Source organism: Artemia franciscana, chromosome 16 (genome assembly GCF_032884065.1).
Source record: "Artemia franciscana chromosome 16, ASM3288406v1, whole genome shotgun sequence".
NCBI lineage: Eukaryota > Metazoa > Arthropoda > Branchiopoda > Anostraca > Artemiidae > Artemia > Artemia franciscana.
Genome location: NC_088878.1, coordinates 15,542,828 through 15,549,815, shown reverse-complemented (window position 1 = coordinate 15,549,815; position 6,988 = coordinate 15,542,828).

Genomic DNA, 6,988 nt, shown 5'->3' with positions numbered 1-6,988 from the left:
GTGCGTAAATAACGTCCGGGAAATATCTTGTAATCTGTTTGATGTCATATATATATATATATATATATATATATATATATATATATATATATATATATATGACGACCGGGACACAGGGAATATAAATGACGACCGGGAACCTCAAAGAGAAATTACAGACTGGGACACCCGGACACAAATCACAACCGGGACACAGGGAATATAAATGACGACCGGGACATAGGGACACAACTACAACGGGGACGCCGGGGGCACAGGCGGGATATACAAATGACGACCGGGACACAGGGATTGTTCGAATAGAAATTACAGACCGGGACACAAATCACGACCGGGACACGGGGAATATAAATGACGACCGGGACACAGGGACACATCATTAGAATAATGAGGTATAGATCTGAATACGGATTGTTTTTCCCATAGGGACATAACTACAACGGGGACGCCGGGGGCACAGGCGGGATATATAAATGACGACCGGGACACAGGGATTGTTCGAATAGAAATTACAGACTGGGACACAAATGACGACCGGGACACAGGGAATATAAATGACGACCGGGACACTCAAAGAGAAATTACAAACTGGGATACCGGGACACAAATGACGACCGGGACACAGGGAATATATATGACGACCGGGACACAGGGACACATCATTAGAATAATGAGGCATAGATCTGAATACGGATTGTTTTTCCCATGGACAATTATATGTTGCATGTTCAAGAGTCAGTAAACCTGACAATCTATTTATATGCACAGACAATGGGACAGCGAAGAATGTTGTAAATTCGCATGTTTTACGTAGTTAAAAACTACGTAATATATAATATATATATATATATATATATATATATATATATATATATATATATATATATATATATATATATATATATATATATATATATATATATATCTATTCACAGGTGGGACACAGGGACACAACTACAATGGCGCGTAACGACTTACGCGCGCGGGGGGGCTTGGGGGGCGCGAAGCGCCACTCCAACAGCTAGTATATGTATATAAATAAGTTGTCTGTGTGTCTGTCGAGTGACGTCACTGTCCGCATATGACGTCTGAATTATTTCATCACATACCAATTCAAAAACGAATGTATTCAAGCCGAAGTAGCTCAGTTATATAACTATCTGTGTTGGCGCAGTGGGTTTGACCTTAGCGTGGTAATACGGGACCCAGAGATCGAACCATGCTGCAGGAATGCACTACAGGGCCGACGCAGGGACCTTAGTAGTCAAGAAGCGTCGTTAATCCGATACAAATACAAATACAGTAGCTCAGTTGGTAAAGCGTTATGCTCCAGGTTCTAGGTCCGAGAGGTTTCAGGTTCGAACCTTGGCTTTAGCATTAATACAAAAGAAGAGACAAAAAACTAAAAAAGATAAAAACTACAAAAAAAACTAAAAAGAAAATACTAAAAAAACTAAAAAAAACTAAAAAAGGGTAAAAAACTAAAAACTAAAAAATTAAAAAAACTAAAAAAAACTAAAAAAGGTAAAAACTACAAAAAAAAACTAAAAAGAAAAAAAAAACTAAAAACTAATAAAAAACTAAAAAAACTAAAAACTGAAAAAAACTATAAAAAAAGGAAAAAAACTGACAAATAAAGGAGAAAAAGAAAACTAAAAAATTAAAATAAAAATAAAAAAAACTAAAAAAGGTAAATGTATTCAAACCGAAGTAGCTGAGTTGGTAAAGCGTTATATTCCAGGTTCTAGGTCCAAGAGGTTCCAGGTTCGAAGTCAGCAAAAAAACAAAAAAGAAGAAGAAAAAAAAAAATAATAAAAAACTAAAAACTGAAAAAGAAAAAAAAAACTAAAAAAAGGAAAAAAACTGAAAAATAAAGGAGAAAAAGAAAACTAAAAAAAATAAAAATAAAAAAAAATAAAAAAGGTAAAAACTACAAAAAAAAACTAAAAAGAAAAAAGAAAAAAACTAAAAAGCTAAAAAAAAGGTAAAAACCAAAAAAACTAAAAAGAAAAAAAAGGAAAAAAACAAAAAATTTATTTCATCATATACCAATTCAAAAACGAATGTATACACAGACCGGGACACAGGGAATATAAATGACGACCGGGACACTCAAAGAGAAATTGCAGACTGGGACACCGGGACGCAAATGACGAAAGGGACGTGTGTGTCGATAGACGTCATGTTTGTGTGTCGACTTACGTCATGTTTGTCGACTATAAATGACGACTGGGACACAGGGACACAACTACAACGGGGACGCCGGGGGGCACAGGGGGACATATAAATGACGATGGGAACACAGGGAATGTTTGATTAGCAATCACCATCAACAAAGCTCAAGGGCAATCATTAGTATAATGAGGTATAGATCTGAATACGGATTGTTTTTCCCATGGACAATTATATGTTGCATGTTCAAGAGTCGGTAAACCTGACAATCTATTTATATGTACAGACAATGGGACAGCGAAGAATGTTGTATATTCGCAAGTTTTACGTAGTTAAAAACATATATATATATATATATATATATATATATATATATATATATATATATATATATATATATATATATATATATATATATATATTCACAGGTGGGACACAGGGACACAACTACAATGGCGCGTAATATATATATATATATATATATATATATATATATATATATATATATATATATATATATATATATATATATATATATATATGAAGATGTGATATATCAGTTGGGGCCGCTTTTGTAGTCCAAAAACAGATTTGCAATAATTTGAAGAATAACCTATAACCAAACGAAAGATGTGTCAGATTGATATAAAAAAAACTGCACCATTCATAGCAAAAAGTCCATATAGGAGAATTCCAGTCAATATTTTAAGTACAAAGGAAATCACTTTTTCCTATGGGAATACTGATGAGTCATATTGATCATGGTACACACAGCAGCCTGTTAAAGAATGTATTCCGTCCCAGAGTAACAAAAACTTTTAAACTACGTTTTGACAAATATGCCCCGTGAAAAAGATATCCTTCTGAATTTGAGTCAGGAATAGTAGGAATAATAGGAATAGTTCCTTAAGAAATTAGGGAAAATTTTTTAGACTGGTACCCTACAAAAATAGTGCCAGATTAAAGTGAAAACCACGCCATTAAAATGGCACAAGCGAAAACCCTATTTAGGAGAATTACAGTCACCCATCTTCAGCAGCAAGGATGTTTACTTTTCCGCATGAGGAGAGAACAGGGGCTGTTCCCTCCTCAACGCCCCGCTCTTTACGCTAAAGCTTTTTACTTTTTAAAAGTAGAGTTGAGAGAAAGAGTCAAGCTTTAGCGTAAAGAGCGGGTCGTTGAGGAGGGATCAGCCCCTTTCATATAGGGAGTAGTTTCTGTTCATTTTAAGTTTTGATGTTGCTCCTAAATTTAAGTTTTAAAAAACTTGTTTTTTATTTGTAAAAAAAGAGATGCATAAAGAATTGTCTTACAGCTAATTTTTATATCTATGTGCGTTTTTAAGTAACAAAATATAATATTAAAATAAAATGGCATTGTTGACAGATATTGTGTTTCCATATATATCTCCAATTGGAGCAGATTCAGGAATGGTAACTATTAATTTGATTAATGATAATGATAAAAGTTTAGTGCAAAACAAATTTACGATAGTTTGGAAAACAGCCTGAAATTTCATAAAAGTGGTGTTAGATTGAAATGAAAACTGCAACATTATAATCTCCATAGCCAAACCTTTTTTTTTTTTTTTTTTTGTGTATCACATTTTTTTTTTCCGTTTTTTTTCAAGTTTTTACTCCACTATTTATCTTTTTGATGTAAGTGGGTTAGAAATAAATATTATTATTATTATAAACCCCGTATATAAAAATTACGGTCCCTCATCTTGAGGAACAACGAAAAGCACTTTTTCACATGGGAAAAAACACAGAAGTGTCTCTTTTTATTATAATTTTTTTATCTCGTTGCCACCAGTGAATAATCACAGAGAAGTGTATACAGTCTCATTTGAAAGCTACTTTTTATATGTATCTGTGTTTTTTAGGTAACAAAACATATTACTAAATTAAAATGAAATTCCTGACAGAAATTGCATCTCCATATACAAAATAATATGACACATGCAGGATATCGTGGCTGCAGCGGTAACACAAGAAAAATACTGAAACGCCCCTATAAATGGTGTAGAATTAAAACACAAATTACACCATTGGAATCAACTTGGTCGAAAGCCTTATGCAAGAAGGTTACACTCAGTTGGCTGTAAAAACAAGGAAAATCCATCGGCTTGAACAGCAAGTAAAATTACATTTCTTTTGCATGGGAAGCACCTTGTTTTTGTGTTTTTTTTTTTCCACAGCTGGCGGGACACTGAAACATCATAAGAAGCTGTTAAGGTTACGTTTTAAATGTTTCCACTTTTCTTTACCTGAATAAATAAAAAATATTAGGATTTTAAGGAATAAATATCGGTATATGTATATTAAACTGACAATCCGCATTCATTTTCTTTAGTAAATCCCAAATCCTGTTCTGTTCTTAAGAAGGCAGGGGGTTATCAGCCCTACTAATGCTAATTTTTGCTCGTTTTGATTTCGACTTGACTATTTATTGTAATTTCTGTTCGTTTTGAATTTGATTTGTTTATTAATAGTGATTTGTGGTATTTTTACGCTTGGAAGATTATTTGACTTTATTTCTGCTCATTTTTGGCTTAATGAAGCTTTTTACTTTTCTTTGAAAAACTTGTTTCGTGAAAAAATTTCTGTTCGCTTTTTATTGACATAGTCGTTCTCATTAAAAACGAATCTGATTTTTTTTTTTTTCTATAAGAATCCATAGTTTGGCTTGCTATTTGTATCCTAAGAGAAACTTTTTCAACAATTTTTAATACTGACACAAATAGTATTTTTTAATTTAATTTTACACCTCCTCAAGTTGACATGGAAAATAAATTTAATATCATTTCCAGAAGATTCTATCTATACTCTTTGCCAACCTGGATACAATCACAATTTTTTTTTTATCTATTTTATGTAAATGTCTTTATTATAAAATTATCTTTATTATGTAAAGATACAATTTTTATGTAAAAATTTTATGAATACTTTTTTTTATGTAATTATCTTTATTATGTTTTTTTTTATGTAAGAGCAGCAGTAGTAATAGTTGTAGCACCGACAGCTTCAACTTGATACCCACAGTCGTTCTCGATATATTGCTCAAGTGACTTATCGACAACTATAAACACAATGCCTTTTGATTTAGTATTAAAGCAGCATTTAGTTTTGAATCATAATGGGTTGATTTTATAATGATAATGATAATTGTAGGGGATTGACATGCCCAATACCCCTATTAAACATAGCTGCTGGACCGTTCTACTATGCTGAACAAAATGGCTGTCTCAAAATGTTGACTGAATGTGTTTGGAAAATGAATGGACTTGAGAAAAAGGCTGCTTGCCCTCCAATTTTTTTTACTCTTGAAAAGGGCACTAGAGCTTTTAATTTTGAATCGAGTTAGCTCTTTTAAATGTTTCAGTGATATTCCTAGTTATTATAGAGAGATGCTGCCTATGATAGTACGTATTTACCCTTTGGAAAACCTGCATGCAATACAGTTTTTTCGTTTAAGTGAAACTCCTCCTAAATGTTTCTTAACAGTTTCATCGTAATACTCTTAGTGTCGTATGTTACAGTAGCTGTAGTGGTAGTATGAAAAGTATACACATAGTGTCTTCTTGCTAGTTCAAAATAAGCCTAAATATTTCTTATATTTTATCACCGAAGACATTGTTATATGCTCTTTGGACTATTGGTTACAAAAGGGCCATCTCACAATTTTGATCGAATGCGTTTTGAGAAAAGAGGATGTCAGGGAGGGGGTGGCTATTTTCCAACCATTACATATGACTCTTAAGAGAGAACTTAAACTACACATTTCCAATCAAATGACCCTCCTCTAAAGTTCATAAGAACGCCCCTTGCATAAAAACCTTACATACCCCTGGGGTACAGCTTACAATTCTTATCCCCAGACTCTGGGGGGTTGTGTTAACCCCAAAGGCCTTGTTTTGTGATCTTTGACTGTTTTTGAATAAATGGCTATCTAAAAATTTCTATCGGATACATTTGGGGAAAAATGAGGGGGGAGGGGGGAGATGGCTACAAAAAGGCACAAGAATTTGGTGTGCCCTGTTAAAAAGAGCACTTCAACTTCCGATTTCTAATCTAATGAGCCCTCTCTGAAGCTTATACGACCGCCATTTCCATAAAAATTTTATACACCACCGGGGCACAGCTTACAACCCTTGGGCTGAGGGCTGTGGGGGGTTCTTATCCTCAAAGACACAATGTTCCAGCCTTTAAACTACGTCAAGCAAAACAGCTATCCATTAATTTTGATTTGAAGTGTTTGGGGAAATGATGGGCGTGGGGGGAGGGAGGTGACCATCTTAAAATTTTTATTAGGTGCGTTTCGGGATAAAACGACGCGTGTTTGTGTGAGTGGGGGTATCTCCTTCTCGATCATTTTGACCCTTAAAAAGGGCATTAGAATTTCTGGCATCCAATTAAATGAGCCCCCTCCAGAGTTTATACCACCAGGATCTCCGATTAAACCGTATATGCCCCTGGGGCACAGCTTGTAACCCTTTCCCTGAGGGCTGGGGGATGTCATCTTCAAATACACGATTACTGGACTTTCCATCTTACTGAACATAATGACTATCTCAAAATTTCTAGTGGATGTGTTTTGAGGAAAGATCGGCGTTAGAGGGGTAGAGGCCCTCCGATTACCTTCATTTTTAAAAAGGGCACTCAAACTTCTGATTACCAATCCAATAAGCACCCTCCTAAGCTTATACGACCATCCTTTCTCTAACACCTTATTTACCCCCAATGTAAAACTTACAGCCCTTGCCCTGAGGGCTGTGGGAGGGGTGTTTTCATCCTCAAAGATATAATATCCAGAG